General features: G+C 37.8%; 1 protein-coding gene across 2 annotated transcripts in view; it reads right to left on the bottom strand.

The window, feature by feature from the left end:
- The window catches only part of LINGO2 (leucine rich repeat and Ig domain containing 2), a 370,915-nt gene that overhangs the window by 31,589 nt on the left and 313,361 nt on the right, over nucleotides 1-25,965 (bottom strand). The gene's annotated exons all lie outside the window — the stretch shown is intronic.

Raw genomic sequence — 25,965 nt, forward strand, 5'->3', positions numbered from 1 at the left:
TCTGAATGAATAATGTATATAGATAACTTGCTGTATCTTTATAATGTGACCAATTAATTGACTAAAGTTAGGGCAGAAGATAAGTCTCCTTTTCTTTACTACTTCTATTTTCCCTGTTATGGTACTTTATCTCTACCTTTAAAACATTTATAATATATAATTGTATATAAAATTATAATTTCCCACCTCTCTCTCTCTCTACTAAGGAAATTACATGTAGGAGAGGTAGAGAGAAGATCAAATATGTATATATTCTAGTTTATTTGTATTTTGATAAACATTTTTGGAATCATAGGGAATCACATTAATATAATAATATTTACATTCATATAATATACATGCTAATTATCCTCTTCTGAATAAATTGTATTGAAAGAAAACCAATAAATGGCTCAGCAAACTGAGATTTTCATGATTCAAAATGAAGGTGAAAAACAGATAAAGTATGAAAGAGCAGATAGAGTATAAACCAACTTACATAAAGAAATGAATCCTGGCAGTTTAACTTTGTTTTATGGAAAACAAAGTCATTTCAGGCTTTAACTTAGCCACTTCAGGAGTATAATTCATAGGTTATGTTTATGTGAAAGCTTCATTGAGTATGTACAACTAGGTGAACGCTTAGTTCAGTTTTCCAACAAGAAAACTGGTTTTAAAGTAAGCCTGTTAGTGTCTAACAATGTGTGGCCAGAAAAAAAGAAATATTAACTAACAATTTCTGGAACAAATCATTTATAGGGCTATTAAATATCTTTCTATATAATATTTGGAAATAATGCTAATAATAAAAATACTTATGACATGATTATCTGATATCCACTATTTTATTCAGTCCTCAAAACAATCTCCCCTGAGATAGGACCTGTTCTCATTACCATTTTATAGATAAGAAAAGTGAGTCTCTGGGTTAAGTTTACTTGTACAAGGACTTTCTTTCAGAAAGACCAGAAAAACTCAGGTCTTTCTGGCTCTAAAGTTCTAGTTACTCTAGTAAAACAAACAAACAAACAAACAAGAACAACCAAAAAAAAAACCCTGAGTGGTAGGTGGCATTATTCCTATCCCTTTACCGGAAGAGGCAGCTGAGTCTCAGGATATCTGAGCTACTAGATCAAAGTCAGTTCGGTAGTGTGGCAGAACTAGGATTTCAATGCAGATCTGTCACTGACCTGGCTGAGGTCCCTCTACCCATCTTTGAAAAGCTGTAGACCTGCTGTAGCAGAAAAACTAAGCGCTATCTCTCAATACATTTTGTAAATCAAACAAGCAGCATTTATTATATAATTTACTAGTTTCAGCTTTATCAAGGCCTCGTAATGTTGTATTAATATGTTGTATTAATATTGCACGTTCTCAGCATGAAAAATCCAAGGTGAAAGGGGGTACATTTGTATCTGCTCTGGTAATCTAGGTTTTCTACTAGTAGAGTGACCATAGACTATACCACCCACACTGGGATGCTTCTGTAGGGGTGGGGGCACTGTGTGTAATAATGCTGGGCAGCAGTGAAAAATAGAGACTGTCTTAGTCAAAGGAGGACATATGGCCACCACTGTTCCTGGGACATGTAGACCCTCCCTCTTGACAGTCATTGGCTGGTTTTTCCCTTAGGCTGGGGGATCTGTTATAAATACTCTTGTCTCAGATATTTCTCTGAAACCAACTGAGAAGTTTTAATGTAAATCTGAAGAAAAGTATCTTTCTTTGTTCCTAATTGATTAATCTAGTTTTAGGAAAAACATGTCTAGAATCAAGTAAGGAGGTTTTGAGCTGGAATTGAGCAGATTTTCCTGCCTTTTGGGGGCATTGTCATGTTTACAGCTAGAGGACTGTTACAGTAAGGGGTTTGCATTTTAACCCTGAGTAAACATTGATTTTTGTGTTCCATTTTTACCGTAGAAAGAGTGATGCTTATGAAGTCTATTAACACCCAAGGAAGTTATGTTACCTTCGACTCTCAATCCTTGTTCTGATCTCCATTGTGAGAACTTGAACTAATAAGAGTGAACTATGTTATTTTCTTATCAACATTGTTATAATTGGCAGCTGACTTCATGACTAAAAACTTGGAACTAGCAATTCATTATCAAGACATCCAAGATATAATGGTATGCTATGGAAACGGAGATATAACCATGAAAATAAATAACATGGAAAGAGAATAGGGCATTTTGAATAGCCGTATCTGAGACCGATTTCTGATTTTGTAAATGGTGATAACTATGTTCATCATAGTATGTAAACTCATAAGGCATGAGTTTCCCAATGCCAAGGATAATATCTATATCTTTCTACTATTTGTTTTGATGCTTAAATGAGTTGAAAGTACATAAAGTAGCAAGCATAGAGAAAGCCCTTAGCAAATAGTGGTTCTCTCCTTTTATTTTTATTTTTTATTTTATTTAAAATAGCAAAGTCACACCCCAAGTTCTATAGCTACACGCTGTACCTGTATTTTTCACTACAAACATACTAAAGGTCACAATCTCTCTTTTTTTCCCTCCTATCCCCTCTATATTCCCTTCTCCTTTCTTTCTCTTGTCCTTACTCTTTCCATCTTTCCTTCTATTTCTTCTGTTTTTTTCTTATTATGCCCTCTTCCCTTCCCTTCCCATCTTTCCCTCTCACTCAAAGTCTTAAGGTGGCCAACATATTATAAAATGAACATACTGCACATCTGCATGTGAAAAATAATTTGAAATTTAACTTTTTAAAAATTTTATTTTTTATTTTTTAGATTGAGTTCTGCTCCATCGCCCAGGCTGGAGTGCAGGGACTACGGTCTGGGCTCGCTGCAACCTCTGCCTGGCCGGTTCAAGCGATTCTCCTGCCTCAGCCACCCAAGTAGCTGGGATTACAGCTGTGCATCACCATGTCTGGCTAATTTTTTTCTTGTATTTTCAGTAGAGAAGGCGTTTCACCATGTTGACCAGGCTGGTCTCAAACTCCCGAACTCAAGTGATCTGCCCACCTCAGCCTCCCAAAGTGCTGGGATTACAGACGTGAGCCACGGCGACCGGCCTGAAATTTAATCTTTTTAGATGTAATCGTTAGTATCAAAATAATTAGCCCTTTAATTAAGCGTAAGTCAGGTTTGTTTATAAGGCCTTTAGGGACAGATTTCAATGGCATCTCTTAGAAAAGAAACGCGGGATGTGTAAAGTGCTGACAACATTTTTCCTCTGGAGGATAAATTTCTCTGTAGCAGACAGACACATGAATATTACATTTAGATAGAGTGCTCTTCAATATTAGTTTCATTCCTTAAAACAAAACGGAAAATATCAGTATATGTAAAGCCTTTAGTATCCTTATAAGATTGAAACTTCTGTTAGTGCTCATGTTTGTTTATATTTTTCTTCTTTGATCCTTTCCCTAAGGCCTTCAATAATGGGTACTGGAATGGAACCAAAGTCACAAAAGGACCTATAAAAAGGAATTAAAAAAAGAAAGAGAAAGGAATGAAAGGTACATAGGTAAAAAAAAAGGAGGAAGTTGAGGAATCAAACTCCTCTGTCTTGGTTTAGGAAATGGCGAGGGCATCTAAGGATTTATTGTATGAATCTGATTTTTCAGTACTTTTCAGCATCAGCAGCTGGGTTCCGGTAATTGAAAGCTGATTACTGCGTAAAGGAGTGAAAAATAGATGTTAATTAGATAAAATTGTCTGAGGAGAATAGCAACATTTTGGAAACCTGGGATATAAGAAAGCTAGACTTTTTGCAAGTTTATTCAACAAGGGAGAGTTTCCCCTTCTTATCCTAATCTTCCTTTCTCTGTCCTCCTAAAAATCCTCCAACAACCTCAGTCTGTCATGAACAAGTCACAGATCCACAGTGCAGGGTCTGGACTAGTGCTGACCTTGACAGTGATGGACACCTTGTGATCTGGACTTGGCTCTCCACCACAACAATCCCAGATCTTACAGTAGTAAGACCAATTTACAGAATAAAGGGCTTAACTTTTTTGTCCATGCAAGTAGAGATTTCTGAGTATTCCAGGCAGGCCGGCACTGAGGCTTACCGCAGGAGTCAGAAGTTATTTTTCCACCTGGAATGCACTTCTTCAATTTTTCCACAAGGACTACTCCCTGATTTCCTCACCACTGCCACAAAGGACATTGATAGTTATATTCAAATTGACATATAACATTAAACATCTAAGAGATGCCAAGATAGTTACTAAAACTTTATTTCTGAGTGTGTCTGTGATGGTGTTTCCAGAAGAGATTAGCATTTGAATCAGTAGGCCAAGTAAAGATGTGCTGTTACCAATGTGGGTGAACATCGTTCAGTCTGTGAGGGCTCAGAGAGAACAAGGCTGAAAAAAAGCGAATTTTCTCTCCCTCGCTTCTTCAGCTGACACCTCCATCTTCTCCTATTCTCTGATTGTTCTCAGGCCTTTGGGCTCAGTCTGTATTATATCACTGGCTTTCCTGGTTTTCTGGCTTGCAGAGAGCAGATGGTAGGACTTCTTGGCCTTCATAATTTCATGATCCAATGACCATAATAAATCTGTGCGTACGTTTGTGTGCACCCACATCTTATTGTTTCTGTTTCTCTGGGGAATTCTGACTAAAACAGACACCTTAAATAAATGCCATTGTTGGCTTAAAGCAGTGGATTCTCCAGTTTTAGTGTACTAAGAAGTCATTCTGGAAGAGTATAACAGGGAAGAATATTTGTTCTGATTCATCAGGTCCAGGAAGGTACCTATAGTCTTCACTGTTAATGAACAATTTCAGGTGATTCTCATTCAGCTGATGAACGGACCACTCTTCCAATAGAAGAGTGTAGAACAGAAACTCTATTCTAAGGAATTCACACCTCATAGGAAGGATTGGGTCAAATTCTCTTTCTGACTTCACAGCAATAGCTGTGAAACTGAAGCTCTAAAACATTTAAGGAAGGATATGTTTCAACAGGAAAGGAAGAGAAGCCAACGTGGTCAGTATGTTTCCTAGGAAAGAGAGTCACTGGATGAGATGGGGATGGTCACTGCTAGCTTAGCCCAGCCTTTGGGTTTTCAGACGTAGCTTCTGAGTATCTTTCCTGTGGAAAGAGTACCTGGGCGTCCTTGAAGACAACTTGAAGATCCTAGTATTGCCATTGCAAGAAAGAAATGTGACTTTAAGAATAATCAAAGGACATGCTGGTTCATTCATCAATCACTTTGGGTTTTTATTGTATTAGTGTTTTATCAAAAGCCAGATAAAGTGGCAGCTCTCTATGTGTGTGACCAATGACATTTATATATAAGGCACATTGCTGTGACATTCCCAGATAATGAGTCTGTGGGATAGATAAAATATATTGATTAACTCCACTCTTTTCGCTTCTACTCAAGAGTACAAATAGACTCAAGAGTATGTAAAAATGATGGTGTTATATGGAGTGTCAGTGGTTCATTCTGCTTGCTAATAGGCTTCATTCCTCAAACTTCCACAATCAAGCTGTTATTGATAAAAATGACTTGTCATACCCCTCACAACTGCTGTGTGAACACGCAGTTTGGAACTGTGACGAGAGAGGTGGCTTTGTATTTTATGGCCCTGAGAGGATGAGGATCACATGCTGTCATGTTAGGGGTTCAGGAGAGATGCTACCTCAAGCTGCAGTCCTCCATGGTGGGTCCTCTCCACTCTTCCTGGGATTGCAGAAAAGACCTGTAATTGAACACCATTTATTTTTCTGCACTGTCTTATTAGGGGTCATAACAGGTCTTTAGAGAAAGCTTTTTAGGGAGCTTTTGAGTGCTACAGTATTGCTGTAGTTTTGAAGGACAGTGGGAATGTCTGAAAAACACAGGGCAGAGTCACCTTCCTATTGAGTCAACAAAGGCCTGCAAGTACTACCTTGGATAATGTGGATTCCCTTGAAGAACCTGCAACACAGTCCATGCAATGCTCGTCACCATGACTGTGTTCATTACCACCCGATATTGCATGCTTTTATTCAGGGCTTATCATAACTTCAAGTGCTACCAGGACAAAAGCAGTCAGTATTCCTTCTGATTACTGAATGGACGTTTTGACTATCAACAGTTTTGGGCTTAACAAATAGGGAGTAGGTAATTAAAATACCTTAAAGTCATTTAATTTACGCAATATTTCAGCCATCACTAAGATGAGAAAAGAAAAAGTTAAAGTTTCTTGCTTATCACCTTAGAGAAAGAAAGGGTCGACAGAGCAAGTGTAAGAATAATCTCAACATGTTTGAGGAATTCCAAGCCTATTTAATTCTAGAAAATTTCAAAATGCTATTTGGTTTTAGGAAATGCTTGCTATAAGGGTCAAAGACAGGCAGGTTAGAAGCACAATCCTAACTTATCAAACCTGCCCCAGACATACTCCACATTGTTCATTCTGTTGCCAGAGAAGTTATTAAAAATCTAGACTTCTGATTTGCATCCTAGGAATATCAGAGTGAGGACCTAGAGGCATTTTTTTCCTCATGATGTGTTTAGCTTTAAGGACTGTGGAGAAATAAATATTTAGGTCCTTAATAGCAAAGGGATGAGAGATAAATTCTGTGTGTCTAATCCACATTTTTTGGTTACTGGCAAGAATTTAGTGATTGAAGTTAAGAACTCAACACTGTGATTAACATGTTATTTAATGTGCCAGTCTTGGTAATGCACTATTTAAAGTATCTTTCTTTTTAAAAGTCCATACTATGTAGAATTTGGTTTAGGATTCAAGACCTACTTGGAAGAGTGGTAAATGCTTAACAACTGGCTTTCCAAAGGGCGGGGCAAATGGGTAGGCAGGGGTTGAGGAAGTCCTGTTTTCTACCTTTTGCTGATTTCCATGATATAAATATTTTCTATCATGATCAATTTCTACCTGACAATATAACACGTTTATAAAATTTGTGAAAAATTAACAGTTGACTCTTGCAAAGCTGATATAAGTTGGATCCAGCACACACAAGTACCTGGACCCTACTGCTTTGAATTAAATAGCTCCATATATATTAAGACACTGTTTTATATAATGTATATAATTTTGTACGTAAATTTTATGTAACCAAATGTAATACATTGTACTTTTAAAAAACCTTGTTATTGGTTCAAAACACTGTTATGTCTTATTTCATAAAACTGTTGCTGAAAGTTCTGAAAGGCTGCAAATGCATTGAAAATTTCCTAAATTCATTCTAGGTGAAATCTGACACAAATTTTATTGTCTTAAAAAGATTTCTATTTAAAAAAGTACATATTTAATTTGTCTTTTGTGTTACATTTTCACATTTGATAGTTTCATAGTAAAGAAAGGCAGTTCTTAATCAAACTTGGTGATTACATGGAAGCAAGTGTCTTATTAGGCCTCATTTTGAGGGCAGGAAGGTGTCATAGACTAATGGTTAAGCCCATGGGTTTGGAATCAGGCTGGTCCTAGCACTTACCACCTGAATGAATTAAAATGGGGCAGTTACTTAACCTGTTTGCCTCAATTTTACCTTTGTAAAATGGGATAGTAACAGTACCTACTTCATAAAATTGTTGCAGGCTTAAACAAGTTAACATATGTAAAGTGCTTAGAGCAGTGTCTGCCACTTACTAAATACCACATGATACTCCTTTTATGGCCACTAATATATTTTAGGACAGCAATTAACAAGCTATTAGTGTAGAACTCAATAAATGTTGCCTTAGATTAGGGTTCTCAAAGTATGGGGCCCCCAAAATCTGTGTTTTAATAAGCATGCAGGTGTACCTGATGAACTCCTGTGTTCTAAAAGAGTGAATGTTCTTTCTGGAGGAGTTGAGTGATCATCTGAAGACTGACTGTGGAATCATCTGTAGAGGTAGTTTACAATGAAGATCCACATTTATGTAAGATGTGAAGAAATACTTAAACACATCTTTGCCTATATGTGAATAAAATAGTTTTCAAAGAATACAAAGATGATATTGTTTACTTGACTCAGTAGTAACTCAATTCTGTTGCCAAAAAGAGAAGAAATCACTCTGCTTCAAAACTGTGGAAGAGTTGAACGTCTTCTGAGAACAAGTGTATTTTCCTTCCCCAAAGGCTGGCTTTCAGGCAGGAATGTTGAGTATAAGACAAGATAGAATTCGCAAAAAGAGGAAGCAGTTGGGTAGATGGGAGACAGAGGTGGAACAGGAAAATTATATCTAATTTTGTGTCTTTGGAATTTTGAACCATATGTAACTTAAGAATATTTAAATATTGAAATATACATTGTAAATATATTACTATATAAGTATATATTATATATTAAATGTATATTATAAGTACAAAGTACAGATCTGTGGTTTTTACCCAAAGCTTGCTTAATCAGAACCCAGAATAGAATTTGCCAAATCAGAACTTTTGTGGCAGATTTCCAGAATCTTCATGTAGTTATCATAAGGAGTAGCTAACTATTTCTTAGTTATCAGGAAGACACATAGGCAGAAATCTACTTGTCATAAGACTTCTAGTGGTTTGATATTGCCTGGATTGCTTTGTCCTCTGGGTCAAGAGAAAAGTGGAGAGTTTTCCAAATATGGGACATAACGTTGATGGAAGGCATTATTATGGCTTGTATCACCTGGAAAGTCTGCACATATGGGATATTATTGGAACTATGAGTTAGGAGACTTGCATTTAATCTAGCCCTGCCACCTGCTGGATATCTCTGGGTAAGACCTTTAACTTTTTGTCCCTCAGTTTCCTTACCTCTCAAATGGGAACATTAATAACTGTCTTACTTTTTCACTGGGTCAAATGGGACAAGATCTGGAACTGTTTCTCAAGTGCAGAGTTAGTGTAAAAGGTAATTAAAACCTGGCTTTGCTAGATTGGTTGCACATTTATGACACTTCAATGACATTTAAGATTTAGTTGGGATGGTCTCTTATACAGGAAATGGGATACAATTTTTAAATAATTTAAACATTGTAAAATACTTATGTCTTATGCCCCTGATAAGAAAAAGCAGAGGAGATTAATTGCTTGCCTTTAATCCAATTCTGGTTGTACAAAGGATGTGGATTTTATAGTCTAATTCTGTAAAAGAGTATATTATTCCAACAGAATCGGACATTTTTGATTGATCTACAATGCCCTTGCGAAAACAAACACGTTCACTTTATCTGAATTATTAATTAGCTTCCCACAGGCTGTAAGATTGCCACATGTGAATCTGCCCCAACATAAGATGGAAGTAAGCGAAGTGATGGCTTAAGCAATGAAATAAAACAACGCATGGGAGGCGCTTTCCTTTCCTCATCCACAGGCTGTGTCACTGCCCTCTTGTTAGAGCAGGTGAAGCTGGTGCCTGGGTTTGAGTGTTACCCAGATAGCTACTCGGCCTCCACACACAGGATGCTGTCCTTGACATCTCTGCCTGAAAGTCAGCCATTTGGGAAGGAAAATAGACTTGTTCTCATAAGACATTAAATTCTTCTCCAGTTTTGAGGCAGAGTTATTTCTTTTTTTCTCAACAACAGAATTGTTATATTACTACTAAATCAAACCATTCCTTTCTACTTAGGCATGTTCAGAGCTTGCTTTTCCTTCCATATTATATCTCTTGAGACCAAATGGTGTGGATTAAGCAAACTGCTTAATAAATAAAAAATAGCTATAATTTTATATGCCAGGCATAATGCTAGGTTTTTTTTCTGTATATACCATTTACTCCTCACAACAACTCTAGAAAGGAGGCACTGCTATTGTTCTTGTTTTATAGATAGGCAATTGATTTTCAGAGTCGTTAAGACACGTGCCCAATGTCACAGCCTAGTAATGAGTCTGGTTCCATCATCTCTACTTTTGTCCACTGTACCGTATGGCCTAATATTTCTAAATAGGGACTATTCAGAAATCTCACTTTCATTTAAGAGATTAAGTTTTAGGAAGGTGATTAAGCTGTAAGAAAGCACAAAATAAATATTACATCCTTCATAGAGTTTCCAGTTGAGTAGATGCTAGGCCGGGAGTCAGCCTCACTGGAAAAGAATAATTTGTGTGATAAGAATACACAATGAACTGGACCACTCCCGTGATACTTTGTAGAACTTTCTGTATTTTTTTTTAATCTAAGTTTGTTTCTAAGTACATAAATCTCCTAGAAAGCCCGTGAGAAGATTCCACTAAGGCAGCAACAAAGACTTCTGTTCCAATGGACTTTTTTTAGGTAAACGGAAAAAAAAGAAGTGGAAGCAAACAACTGAACATTCATAAGATGCTATCTCTCAATAATTATGCAATACTATAGAAATAGACTAGGCAACATTCTATAATTTGGGCTTTACCTACATTTTTTTTTTCATTTTCAAAGAGTGGAAGACCACAAAAGAGAAAAGATATTCACAATCACAGACCACAGAGATAAAGACAAGGGGAGGCATTTCAGGGTTACTCCTAATGCTAAGTATCTGAGAATTAAACCTCCCAGACAACCAGGAAGGCTTCAACTGCTGGGAATATTCACATCTTTTTGGATGACTAATTAATTACTTCAGGTGATAGAGAGCTAGAAGGGCACTAAAGAAAGAGTGTGTGTGTGGGGCCGGGGGATGGCGGGTGGGCGGTCTTACCCTTATTGCCTCAAAAGAAAATTACTTTTGCACTTCTCCAGGTTACAACGACTCCCTGACTACGAGTATAAATAAAAATAATCTATTCAGAAGCATCTATTACAAATAACATTCTAGGGAGAGCTCTTGACTGCATATCCTCAGAAGACAAGTTTTATTAGACATAAAAAAGGAGTGTGAGCGTACTAAACAGCAGCACTATCACTATACACATGTTAAATATTTTACTACTGTGTTAGTGAAATATTTAAAGTGATCTCTAAACTTTTCTCCCCCCATCACATGGGAGCCTGAATATATCACTATCCAATGCTGTCTCACAACCTCACATTGGCAAAATGCTTCCCAGAAAAAAAAAAAAAAGAAACAGAAAACAAGAAACAATTCATGTCAAAGAGTGACTGCAGCTGTTTTGATTTTTAATAGGAAAGAAACAGATCTCATATTAAAAAAGTGCTGAGGCTAGGCATTAAGAGATGTGGCAAGCCGTTTGTCCCAGATTCTGGCTCTGCAAACAAGCCCCAGTAGGCTTCAATGAAAACATCATTTTTGGTTTAGTTGAGTGTGTGCTCGACTGCTCTCAGCTCCCTCTTGCTGAATGGTGTCACTGGAAAGGACATCCAATAAAAGAGCCTCTCGGACCTGCTTATACTCTGTGGGTTCTTTGTCCTTTGCAGCCTTTGCTCCTGGGATGAAATGTAAGAACACTTCAGCTCCAGAATCAGCTTTGGCACTGATCCTACCCTGAATTCTAAAAACTTTTCAGCCTTCTTTAGATTCTAAATGAGCCATCTTTAGCCAAACTGCAATTCAATGCAACAGATGTTTGGAGGGACACTGAACATGTGGCTGAAAATGGATCAAACAGATTATAATAACTAGATTTATGTCTAAATGGGATCTTGCTAGAGAGAGAATGTTTGCATTACTGCAAAATTTATATGTTAAATCCTAACCCCCAATATGATGGCATTTGGAGATGGAGCCTTTGAGAAGTGTGTAGGTCATGAGGGTGAAGTCCTAATGAATGGGTTTATTAGTGCCCTTATAAAAGGGACCCCAGAAAGCTCCCTCACCCTTTTCCACCATGTGAGGACACGGAGAAGATGCTGTCTATGAACCAGGAAGTGGGCCTTTAGCAGACACCACATATATGGGTGCCTTCATGAAGGTCTTCCTACTATCCAAAACTGTGAGAAATAAATTTCTGTGGTTTATGAGCCACCTAGTCTATGGTATTCTGTTAGAGCAACCTGAGCAGACTAAGGTCTCTCCTAGACCAATTTATACTTGCCTTTAATATAGAATCCAGCACCAAGGCCTAAGACACCATCGGACACCTCTATAAAACTCTCCCCACACACATTTTACTACAGCTAACGTTGCAATGTTGAAAAATGGAAAATACAGAAAAGCTATTGATTCTTTTGGACCATTGGATTGATATCATTGAGAACTTACTGTGTGCTAGCACTTTACATATATTATCTAACAATACTGGGAGAAAATTAGTTATCTCTGTTTTATAAAAGAGTTCAAGGCTCAGAGAAGTTAAGTCACTTATTTAAGGTCATACTGTTAGTCAATGTTAGAATTGGAATTTGAACATTGGTCAGTCCCATTCTAAACCCCATATACTTAATTACTAAACCAGAAATAGAAAGTATGCTTTACATTGTGAGCTGTGAACAGTAAGCAGTGGGAATGGTCACCTGAAGCCACTGGATTGAGATGACATCTAAGGCTGAGTGTGTGGGCTCACAAGGAAGGAGGATCAGATCAATCAGCAATGCAGGGGTAGTGGCAGCTCTTGTACCAGGATTTGCCATCCTTACTTCCATTTTACTGGTCCTCAGTTACTAATCTCTTTTATTTTGTTTGGTTTTCTATGAGCTTAACATGTATGGGAAGAAAATTCAGTTAAATGGAAAGGCCTGGGGTTGGTATACTCCTGGTCACTGCTTCATTTGGTGATCCAGGGACAGTCAGTTCTTCCTTATTTCTCATATATGACCTAAAGGAACCAAACTGGGTAGCCTCTGGAATTAACTAATTGTGTGCATAAATGTGTATATATATATATATATATTTTTTTAATAAAGTACTTTTTACATGATCTTGCAAATTATATTTTTATACTGTTTAATATTCTCCTCCTGATAGTAATCTACCTGAATGAAAAAGGAAAATAGAGATATGGAAAAGTATGTAATCTTTACATAAAGCAGAATCCTATATTTACTTCCCTTATAGTTCACCCCTGCAATGTCACTATAATTTGGAAGAGCATTCCACTGTGATCCTCTGATACCAATGCCAATGACAAAAGGAAAGATTTCTTGTTACTAGAAATGGAAAACCACCATTATTGCATATTAAAGGAAAAAGTCTTTCAAAGGAAATAATTAGTTCTTGCTCCAAATTAAGCAAATGAAACCCTTAATGTAAATTATAGCTGAGAAAAACCAGTGTCAGTTTCTGTCCATAAAACTGAGGAGGAGGAAGAATCATATCTCATGTGGGTAGTCACCATCTCTCACCTATTATGGAGGTTGGATTCCGGTCCCATCCTGTATTGACATATGAAGGGGACAGGACTTAAGGTGCATAGTAACGATTTCCAACACCAGCTGTTTAGAGTGCTTTAGTTAATACCTCGATTCGAGGCAAGAATTTTGCCTTGATACTGAGAAGCAAAGGTGCAAAGGAAAGATCCTGCTTAGCCAGGAGAAACAAAATAATGTATAGTAATGAAGCCAGTCTGAAACACAGATCGAGAAAGACACAGCTTTAGCTATAAGGCCCTCAAATGTGCAGGATGCTAAGTGCCTTTCTATGCCATTTATTCATTCAATTCCCTGGCAATAAATTAGTAAGAAAATTTTTAATTAATAATGCATTTTGCAGGTTGAATCTGAGGCCCTGAAAGGATTTTCCAGAAAAACTTTGCAGACAAACATGGTAAGGCACAGCAATTGGAGGCAAACTGTCCAAGCTTCTGACCACCAAGTATTATACATTTATTTATTTACTTAGTGCTTCCAAGTTCAGGAGGCAGAATATATTGCTATTGCCTTTAAAGGGAGTATCTTCAATGTTTTGACCGCCACTAACAAGATGATTAGCATGTCTTTAACCATCTTTATTAAGCAGATGTTTGCCCTGGCATTTTTCCAGCACTTCCTGTGTCATCAAGCCTAATATTCTCTTTTCGTTTGTTGGTATGCTGTTCATTTCTGGTCCTCAGTGAGGGGACTGCTTCTTGACCTTGTCATGCAGATGGTTTGATTTCCTAAGTGAGAGGTTGGCCTATCTGGGATGGGTGAGGATATTCCCTTAGCCCTTGCACAGGTCATCAGTGAAGCTCAGGCAGCTTGAGGGGATAAGGCAATAGGGGAAGTGCTTCTTAGGTGGTACTTTTTCCTTGGTAAGGACTCTGTTTATGTTTAGTTTCTCATGTGACATAATGATTTAGGAACTAAAGGCAATTTGAGGATTTGTGCCCTATGTGCAGAACAGAAATTTAATGTATGAAAGCAAACCACAGGTCAGTTAGGAGAATTGATCAATATTGATATTGCTCTTTAATGAAAGGAAATAACCCTGATGGGTTTTCCTTGGGATTGCTGATGAGTATGTATTTGTACTCAACACATGGAGCTTTTCATTGATCTCAGTCAAATTAAAATTTTATTAACAAGTCAGACATCCATCTGTATTTTTCCAGAAGTTCCACTGTTTCCAAAAGCCAGTAAATACTCCCTGCCTCTGGTTCTCTCTCTCTCTGAATTAACATTTAAATATTCATTAGGTGCCAAACACTTTCCCATGTTTTATCTCACCTAGTCCTCTTAACAACCTTGTGAGATAATATTATCTCCATTTACAGATAAGAAAATCGAGGCAGAAAACAGCTGGGTAACTTTTCCCTTATCACACTGATCATAAAAAGAAAACGTGAGCTCAAATAGATCTAGTTTTCTTTGACACTAAAGTTCGTTATTATTTCTGCAGACCTCACACTGTTTTCCAGTGGCAGAATGAGGGTTATTTTGAAGTATGGTTTTGTTTGAATGGAGATGATATGAAAGGATAAATGATGAGGATGGCAAACAAACAAACAAAAAACAAAAAAACCTTCCTATACCAGCAGTTCAGGAACTTTTATAACCCACCCGGGAAGACCTAAGGACTGCTGTAGTTCCCCTCTTATTCAGAGGGCAGATCTTCATGTCCATCTAGATTAGTGAAGGGCCAGAAAGAAAAACATGGCACCTCCAAGTAAGGTGATAGAGTTTAGCACATGTGACCCTAAAGCCTTCTGAGACTGGTCTCTTGGTTTTTAGAAGCTATAATGCAAATACAATAGTAGTTTGAAGTTTTCTACTCCCTGACTATTTGGATATAGTGTTCTCACTTTGTTCAAAGGCTGATTTTAGACATCCAAGCAACATGCACCAGGTTAGTTTGAGGTTTAATCAATAAAATTGACCAGGAAAGAATTCAAAAGCCACACTGTCTGATTCTATACTTCATATATGGGGCAGACACCAAGCTCTTGTCTTGTGTTTAATCTACAGAGTCTCTGTGAAAACTGACTATTCCTTCCTGCATGAAATTTTAAATTACAGCCTGCCTTATATTTAGTGGGCTGCAGGGTTACTGTGGCAATCAGCTCCTGAAGTGTAGGGATTTTATCTGAGCATTTTAGTGAAGATTACATTAGAGGTCAGAGGTTTGTCTCTGTTCCTCTTCTACACATTGGAACCCTTTTCCCAAATGGATGGTCAGATGCATGCTCTCAATCACCTCATAAATACACCACACATAATTTATAATCAGCCAGACACTAGGAATGGGCTCTTTTGTATAAAGGAAATGAAGTATACTTCAGAAGTAAATCTGTGAGATTTCCAAAAATGGGAGAAACAGTTCAGTGTAAACACACACAGACATACATATAAACACACACACATGCATGCATGTACATGCAGATAAACACACAGGAACTAATATTTAATTGTTTCCTACATATCAGGTTCTAAGAACTTCACATGCATTAACTCAATTCCCTTAATAACCATATATGGTAGGTTATATCCTCATCCCATTTTGTGAATGGGAAACTGAGGCATATAAAGGTTAAGTAACTTGCCTTATTTAGCTCACACAGCTAATAAGTAGCAAAACTGTCATGTTAAAACTGAGTAATCTGATTAAAGAGGTTCTTCTCTGAACTACTCTATGCTGGTTTAAGATTTGTGCTGAGAGCAGAGAACCTGGATATGAATGTTAGCCATAGCTTTGTGATCTTGGATGACAAGTCACTTCAATGATGCTTACCTAGCCTCAGCTTCCTATTAGTAAACTGTGGTTAATAATAGTATCAACCCTACAGGATGGTTGAGGGGAGTTCAGGAGAAAAATGTATGTGAAGTGCTTTACATACATTTACAAACTGTAAAGTGCTATATACATGTCATCAATCCATTGTAGATGCAGCACACAATACATACTCTGTCTCTCCCACTTATACTCTCCAGTCACCTTGCCTCTCCCCACAATGAACTGAACACATAAAAACACATAATATGGAAAAATAATTTCCTATTAAATACATTCAAGTTACCCTTGAAACGTTGTCGTAAATCCTAATCTAACGATTAATAATTGTATACATACAACATTTTATGTCTCAGAAAATGAAATAATTTCAGAGCAATGGTTACAAATTTTACCACCAAGTTATGTGAAATGCATGCATCTTAGAAGCTCTATGAATTTATATGCTTACATAAAAAGCATTAGTTAATAGTAGAGATGTTACTGCCATCAAGACAATGAGACTGGTGTACACTGGTGTTCCGTATCATAAATACACAGACTAGAAGTTCTCAATCATTTGAAGTAGGTGGGACCTTAACAGAAAAGAGGCACAGTGAGGAAGTGAGACACCAAGTAGGACACAGGGCATTGACCCTGGATTCAGAAAACCCAGATACAAGTCATCATCCATCCAAAAGTCATTGAATTCCTACCATGTGCCAAGTGCCCTGTTGGTAGGTACCAGAGATGCAAAAGCATATAAAGACATGATGCTTTCCTAGAGCCATCCTGCATACCCACTAACTGTGTGACCTTACATCAGTCATTCTATCTTACTATGAAAAGCCTTGATTTCCATATTAATAAAAGAAAGCAAGTAAAGAATCAGAGAGGTAAAATCACCATTCAGAGTTCATACATCTAACTGGTGGCACAAAAAAAGGTGAGAATAAAACTTCAAACTTCCAATTTGGTACTCTCCCTGACCAGATTTCATCATTCCTTTTGCAATTCCCACCATGGTTTGTTTCACATACTTAAGTTTGACTGTCGCATGACAAGATATTAGTTATTAATTTGAGTTATCCCAGAGTTTTTTCTCTGCTTTGCTACCAGAAACTTCTGGCAAGGTCTACATCAGAGTCTTCCTTTTCTTGTCCTCCAAGATAGGTGTGGTCTTGCACAGTTCCAGGGCTGTGCAGTGGAAGAATGACAGAAAAGGGGCAGAGGAGAGGACAAAAAGAAGAAAGAAAACAAGGGCTGTGGAGTTTTCATGAGTTGAGAAAGGCAGCTATACTGTGTGGGGCAGTGGACTGGGAAGAACAAACAGATTAACAAGATTTTAAGATTACCAGAGATTTGTTGTCCCTTTCATAATACTGAGTAATGCTAGCTTGAGTAGTTTTGAAATTATTCTTGGTTGCCTGGATTGTAGTCATTTAAGCACAATTGCTCTGAAATTGATCTATGAGGGTAACAGGTTTATGAGCCTTACAACAACCATTGGCTTCATCTTCTTAGCAGTGGAAGACTGCATGTGGACCTTCCCAATGCATCTCATATGTGAGAATCAACCAGGTTTTAATAGGTGAGCAGTGAACCGTAGCTCAACTGGTTGAAATCTAGTGGTGAAATGGTATCAGCAAATGGAATTGGGTCTTCTGAACACTGTCTTGTTAAGTAAATACCTACGTCAAAACTTCCTTCAAAGCTCTGAGTTAGAAGGGAAAACACACCAGCTGTCATTTATAAGCCTGAGCTCTGGGCTCTGGATTGTGGTCTGAGGGAATATAGAAAGAGCACTGCTCTTTTATGGGCTAAGGAGATGGAATTCTACTATAGATCACTGACAAAATCAGCATAATATTTAATTCATTTTGTGTTCCTAGCTCTGGAGTAGGGGTCATAGCTGGCTCTTGATCTTTAGAATTTTACATTCTAGAAGCAGAGTAGGGAAAGGAGATTGGCTTTTACTGAGATCTAACATGTGATAATGAGTTTATATTCATCATCTATTTCTAAAAAAATCTTTGTAACATCCTATGTGGTGGCATTAGTATTATCTCCATTTTATAAATGAGGAAAATTTTGAGTTTAAATGACTTGCCCAAGGTCACAAAATTGTAATTATCACAGTACATTGTAGGCAGGAAAAGGAAATACCGTATTTAAATATAAAGTAAATGCTGTAAACAATAGAGTTTTAGGGGAAGAGGTTGAACTGAAGTAAGCACTTCTCTTTTGAAAAAAGTAATTAGACACATGTTTCTCTGTGGACTCTGAATTATTTTAGTTTGACAGTTTAGGTGTGATATAAATACATGGAAATGAGACAACAGAATTGTTATGACATTCTTTTCTGAATGAGGAAAGAGGGTGTGTCTACCAGTAGTTTCTCACTCTTCAAGATGAGTATCACAACACATCAACCATGTGCATCATGTATATACAACATGTATTTTTCTTCCACTTCTTTTTGGTTCTGAATCTGCTTTGATGTGAAAGTGTAATAATTTTAGTCAATCAAAATAGTATTTCAAATTAAACAGCTCCACAACAAGGCATCAAACAAAAAATTTACAGTATACATCCAACATAAAAGGTTAGGATATCCCCAATTTTCTCCTCTTGTTTTCATATTCAGATAGGACATTGCATTTGGACTCAGGAGCCCTTGGCTTGAATGCTAGCTTGAATAGTTTAACTGCGCATCTTTGAGTAAATTAATAATACCAACTTCCTGAATCTTTGTTTTCTCATCTGTGTAATTTGAGGATAATAATTTTTAGGGGGATTTTTTGACATTAATTAGCAAAACACAAGAAAAAGTTTAGTACAAGATAAGGCATATAGTAGGTGGTAAATGTTTATGGTTTTCAATTAGTGTTTATTATTATTACTTCTATGAATATGATTATTAATATGATTCTACTGGCTGAGAGAAAAAGGTAGCCTAAAGAAGCAAAATCCCCTCGAAATTCCCCAACACTTCCCAAGCCATCCTGAATATCCCAGCAAACAGAGCAGAAGAACGGTGAATGAGATATCAAGTGCAGACAGACTCCAGTGAGGTGAAAATTGCAATGGTGAGAGGTTGATGGTAAAATCAAACTGAACTTGTTATTTTGTCATTCTGAGGGACTGGAACTGAAGATTTTCAATTTCCTCTCCAACCCAAGACACTTCTCACTGGAAAACTCTCACAATCACATTTATAACAAAGGAGAGACAATGTTATTCTCAGAAATTCCTTTTAGAAAGGAAACTGCCTTGTTGGGGAAAGTATTTCTTCTGGGTGGTAGATGACTAGACCCTGAGGAAACTGGTTTAGGCAGAATTCTTACTTACAAACCTTGGGGTGGAGCTGGCTTCTGGAGGGGGAACAGGAGAAAAAAAAAACAGCCAGAGAAGACAGAAAAGAGACAGAAGATGGTCCATTACCCCATGTGACATTTTCCAGTGACCACATCCCTCAACTCAACACACACACACACACACACACACACACCAGTTAATCTTCAGGACATCTTTAAACAAAAACAAAAAAGAAAAGGAAAAACAAAACTAAGAAATAACAGGGGCAAAGGGACTGAGTACTTTTGAAATTAGCACCTGTGACCTGTGGAAGCAGGAAGTGGGGCAAGAGGAGGTAAGCTGTCCACAGCCATTACAGTAGTCAATTTAGTACTCTCAGTTTATATACGCAGAGTTTGGGCACCATTTAGGAGTATGGCGTTTAGGAGTGGGGTTTCCTAGTACTATTTATTCATTCAACAATATTTCCTAAGGGCCTACGTTAGGAAAAACTGACAGCCTCTCTCTGCTCTTGCACGAGAATGCACAGGAAAGAAAGGGACTGCAGGTCTGACTTGGAGGGAAGGTAGGTGCAAACAGATCATGGCTGGAGTATCAGGGAAAGTGCTCATCCCTCCTTGAGCACTTTCTCCATAAAGGCTGTAAAACTAGTTTCCTAAAGATGTAGAGGTATACGTTCCAAAATCAACATGGTAAAGGTCATTTGTGACAAGATGTTTAAGACTGGCCAAATGAGCTAGAGAAGGGTGGGTTATACAGAAAGGACAAAGTACGTGGTTATCTTTTTGGGGATGTTCTCCTACTATCCAAGAAGAGGAAGAGCATAAAAGAGGGCTGGCTCCCTTCACATCAGTTCTTCAATTTAGTCAGCAAGACCTGCTCCTTGGGCTATTTCCTATGGAGATAAGGTGGGGAATAGTAATTCCCACTTTTTCACTCCATCTCACTTATGGTCGACTTTTTTTTCGTGAGTTTCAGCAAAATTGTTAACTTTTCTACATGTCAGTCAACTACTCAATAAATGAAGCTAAAAAACCAACCTTAAAGGGGTATTTATGAGGATGAAAGTAGATGTCTTCTAAAATGAATAAAATTTCTCCCATAGCAAATATTCTTAATAACTAGTTATTGGTTTTGAGTCTTCCTTGTCAACATTTGCAATGTGGCTAAATATGTCTCTAGTCAGGATATTTCCCTCCCTCCTGTCTTTCCTTCCTCTCTTCCTTGCTTCTTTCCTCCTTCCCTCCTTTCCTGAGACAGGTTCTCACTATGTTACCCAGGCTGGGCTCAAACTCCTGGGCTCAAGTGATCCTCCAGGCTCAGCCTTTTGAGTAGCTGAGACTATAGGTATGTGTCACTGTGCCTGGCTGACTTTAAAAGCTAATTGCTTTAAGTATAGATTAGACTTTCAATTCTACTTTGTAAGTACTGTACCCCAAACAGCTAAGATAATAGCTCTAGATCACTGTTAAATAAACAAGGTATTGGGTTTGAAGTCGTTAGCTTTGTATGCCAAAGTAAAGCATTCACTCCATCTCACTATGGTCAACTATTTTTGACTATGGGAGAAGTGGGGTTGTATATGTAGGTAACTCCTTGGCCTTGTAAGTGAATGCTATTGTGTTTCTCAGACTGTGGCCTTGGAAGGATCCAATTAACTCATGCGGAGCCCTAAAATTCCACTTAAATAAATCAAGTACCCAGATTCATTTATGACTCTTTGAATATATATATACACACAAAAAAATCCCAAACCAAATTGACCTTCCCACAAACCTGTCCTCCCTTTTTTTTTCTTATACTTTAAGTTCTAGGGTACATGTGCACAATGTGCAGGTTTGTTACATATGTATAATGTGCCATATTGGTGTGCTGCAGCCATTAACTCATCATTTACATTAGGTGTATCTCCTAATGCTATCCCTCCACCCCATGACAAGCCTTGGTGTGTGATGTTCCCCTTCCTGTGTCCAAGTGTTCTCATTGTTCAATTCCCACCTATGAGTGAGAACATGCGGTGTTTGGTTTTTTGTCCTTGCGATAGTTTGCTGAGAATGACAGTTTCCAGCTTCATCCATGTCCCTACAAAGGACATGAACTCATCATTTTTTATGGCTGCATAGTATTCCATGGTGTATATATGCCACATTTTCTTAATCCAGTCTATCATTGATGGACATTTGGGTTGGTTCCAAGTCTTTGCTATTGTGAATAGTGCCACAATAAACATACGTGTGCATGTGTCTTTATAGCAGCATGATTTATAATCCTTTGGGTATATACCCAGTAATGGGATGGCTGGGTCAAATGGTATTTCTAGTTCTAGATCCTTGAGGAATCACCACACTGTCTACCACAATGGTTGAACTAGTTTACAGTCCCACCAACAGTGTAAAAGTGTTCCTATTTCTCCACATCCTCTCCAGCACCTGTTGTTTCCTGACTTTTTAATGATTGCCATTCTAACTGGTGTGAGATGGTATCTCACTGTGGTTTTGATTTGTATTTCTCTGACAGCCAGTGATGATGAACATTTTTTCATGTGTCTGTTGGCTGCATAAATGTCTTCTTTTGAGAAGTGTCTGTTCATATCCTTCGCCCACTTTTTGATGGGGTTGTTTCTGTTCTCCCTATCTTTATAACTGGCATCACTGTTCATCTGACCTCCCCCACAGACTGTTCTTTCTCTACTCTTCCTATCTCTATAACTGGCACCACTGTTCATCCAGTTGCTCAGAGCAGGTCAGCAGCTATCATTGATTCCTGTCTTTCTCATACCACCCTCATCCAATTAATCAGCAACTTGATTGATTGCTTCATCTTAAAAAAGAAAAAAAAATGAAACTATTCTTTTGCTTCCACTGCTACCACCCTAGTTCACACCATAATTATCTCTTGCTTGAATGACTGCAGTAGCCTCTCAGTCTTCTTCCTCTACCACTGCTCACCATCCTGAGCCTTCTATTTCCCATAAAGCAATCAGAGCAGTCAGTTCACCCAGCTTTGTTGATAGTTTTGAAACTTGTCCAAATCTTCTCCACCTTGGGAGATTTGCAATCCTTCTTCTTTCTCCCTGGAAAGCTCTAACCCAGGTCTTTGCATGGTTTGTTCTTTCACTAAATTCAGCATTCCCATCAAGGGTCTGCTCATCATCCTCTGCTAGTCTTCTGATTTATTGTTATTCAAAGCCTCTGTCACTACCTGGAATTTTACTGTATGCTGATTTGTTCATTTTTGATTGCCTGGTTTCCCAACAAAATATAAGATACATTCAGATGGGGATCTTATCCTACCCACTGCCTCATCTTCAAAGCATATAGTTTGTGATCAAGAAGTACTTATTGAATGAATAACAGAGTGAATGCTCTCTCTGTCTGTCTCTCTGTGTGCGTGTGTGTGTGTGTATGTGTGCAGGAATACAGAAAATATGGGAGGAACTACGAAGGAACTACATCATGAGTGGAAAGTTCTGGCAGGCACTAGGGGATGAGATGCTCAGGCAGACATTAGGCCAATCCAGAGAGCCAGCATCATCACCATATACATAGAAACTGCATCATGATTATGCACAGCTGGAACCAAAGACCTATGTCCAGAACAAGAGAACACAGATAACTATGAGTTAAACACTGTGCTACACACTTTAACAACACATTGACCCATTTAGTTCTCACCCCAACAAGACTGCTTATTTTTCTCATTTTGGCCAAATGAAGAAACAGAAACATGGAAAGGTTAATGATGAAGTTCGTGCAAGAAAGTTGTAGAACTGGGATTTGAACTCGGGTTTTATGATTTCAAGTCTTTTGCTCTTCCCCTAAAACTGTTGTTCTATGTTCTTAACAATAGTTGGACTAAGCTCAAAAGAAGAAAAAAGAGGAGAGGAGAGAGGAGGAATGAGAAGTGGTTCCAGCTCCAGGAACCTCAATCAAGCCACAAGTCTGCATGGATCATTCCCTATTGCTCTAGTGTGTACTAAGCAATCATTCCTTTGAATGAATTGTTAGTATTAAAATCTTTCTTCTTCAGCAAATAGCACTGCTTACGTCATATTTACTGATCTTTTTACACATACATTGTCCAAGTGTTAGGCTGAACCTTATGAAATTGCCAATATTCTACCATTTTTGACCTACAAAAACAGCATTTCAACAAGATTCGACATAATAGAATGAGTATTCCTTGAAGGCAGGTATCACATCTAATGTAGCTTTGCCACTACTAGTTTTTGACTGATTAAATATCTGTTCATGATTGATGATAATATATACAGAACTCTTAAACAGATAGACAGATAGAGGATAGACACGATGGCTTATGTTCCTCAGCACATTGGATGTATTTTAGAAATGTTGCTGAGCTTCAGTATCTCTGCAAAAAGCATCTTCAATAGTGAACTTTACCTATCGAAGCTTCCAGCCAATGGAATATAATAAACGAAGTAGTCAATTTTAAAAATTTGGAACAAAGGCATAAAAAAAGGAAAAGTATGTATTATAGCAAAATGAGTCCTTTTAACATTCCTGTGGGGAGAAAAAATAATACCCTTATTTCACAATAGAAGAGGTTATCGCATTCAGTGGTTGAGTGCATTGACCAATGTAAGCGGAAGAGTCAGAATGAAAACCCAGGTCTGCCTGACACAAAGTCTGTGTGGTTAACCACTCTGATATACTACATCATCTCTGCCAAGCAGGCATCAAGGGCTTTGCTCCCTGTAAAAAGAAGTCATGAAAGGTGTCGTGAAAACAGGGATCCCACACTAATTTGCTATCTGGCATCCGTTTTCACCAGTGTGCCTAAAAGCAAAGAGCTGAACTTGCTCTCCTGAAGAAACCAGGGAGTTCAGGATCTCTGGTGTAAACAGCCACTTTCCATGGGGTAGGCAGCCTCTCTCAGCCTAAGTCTTACCGAATACAGCTGGGCAGGACAGGGCCAGCACAGACCTTATACTACACAGAAAAGCCAACGAAAAAGGGAATGGTACTCTGAAAATGCCAGCATTGAAAATCAAGGAAAAATTACACAAATCTTAATGATTATTCCAAGCTCTGTTTTTCTTTCTCAAAGCACTTAGATTCAGGTACTCACACTACTACATAAGGAATCTGGTTGAACACAATGAGCAGCAGCAACAACAACAAAGGATTTTTTTCCGTACTGAGGTGAGTTATTGAGGGTGTCTACGGCCTTCTCTGAAGAGCTTAGAGAGTAATTTTTCTCTCCCGGATGATTTGCTTGTGGCTTTGGTCTTTTTACCCCAGTGCAAGCAAGTGGATAGGTGACCTTTCAAGGTTATTCCGTAAGCCCTCGCAATCTGTGTTCAGATGATAAATCAAAACAAAGACAGTTCAGAGCTTCACTAGGGCTCTTTAGGCAGCCATAATTAGCATAGCTCTCTCAAGACCTGGCAGATGCCAGGTGTCAAGGCATCCTTATTTTTAGAACATTGGAGGTGGTTGCCCACAAAAAGGATATAGACAGAAAGAGGAGCTGACAATGTCAAGGCCAACTTCAAACACATAGGAACACAAGTAAAATATTGATCATGCAAACATAGGGACTGTATAACTTTACATTCGGCAGCCATTGCCACTAGCTGTCTCTCGCATCTCATAGGACTCCTATGGAGAGAACATTTTAGAAGACAAAAAGTGAGAAATATGCATCATTTTGTGTCAGAGGAAGTCCTGGTAGTTGTTTGCATTGTTTTGTGAGAAATAGGCAGTCATATTAAAATATTATATGTTTGTCACTATTCAGCTGAGCTGCCTTCCATTTTTTAAAAAATGTGCCTTTGATCCCAATTTGCTTTCACCTGTCTCTCAATTTCCACAAGGCTCTAGTTGTCACCAATATCATACCCTCATTTTCACTTCTATCTCTACCTAAACCCAAACCCTGACTATGGGAAATTACTACTCTGGGTATTCGGACGCATTTCTCCAACTTTTCTGCTTCTGTCAGGTGTTAATGACAAAGGTGTTAATGACAACACTGCAGGATGTGGCCCCCAAATAACTCACCATCAGGTTGATGAATTTTCACTGAAAATACCCCTCCAGTCCTTTGCCCTAACCTATCACGACAACACTTTGACTTTATATATGCGTGCTTAAATCCTTATATTTTCTAATATTTGGATACTAATCCCAAGAAGGGCAATGGATAAATGCAAAATAATTGAAAACCGTTTAAAATGTAGCCATAGATACAATGGCTACATAAATCATGACGTATTGGTTCATTGTAATGTATGCGCTTACATCAAATTATTCAACAATTATTTACAGTCTATGTGCCATATTTTATGCAAGTTGTTAGAGCAGAGGCAAAGAAAGCTATCTCTATATGCAAATATTATCACAGGTAAGGAAAAGAAGCCAAAAAAATTAAAATAGTTATATAATGCAGTAAATGTTATAATGGTGAGACTAGGATGCTACGGGAGAACAGAGGAGGGAGTGATCAATACAAAAATAATTTAATAATATAAAGTGAAAAAATAAATAAAATTATATCAATACTATAAACACATTATACATGCATATAGACAAACATTAGGAAGCAATGAGGGAAAGTGAAGTTATGTTAAGGTGGTGGATTTCTGGTTGGTTTTCTATTTTTTCCTTCTCTTTATTTTTGTAATAAATGAAAGTTTGGTGAGGGAACATTAACTAAGTAAATGGTGCCTTGTGAGAAGCATCACTTATAAAATGGATCTTACCAAACTAAGGAGACACAAAAGGAAACTGACAGACTTTCTATACATAG

The sequence above is a fragment of the Symphalangus syndactylus genome, chromosome 3, assembly GCF_028878055.3.
Source record: "Symphalangus syndactylus isolate Jambi chromosome 3, NHGRI_mSymSyn1-v2.1_pri, whole genome shotgun sequence".
Classification (NCBI taxonomy): domain Eukaryota; kingdom Metazoa; phylum Chordata; class Mammalia; order Primates; family Hylobatidae; genus Symphalangus; species Symphalangus syndactylus.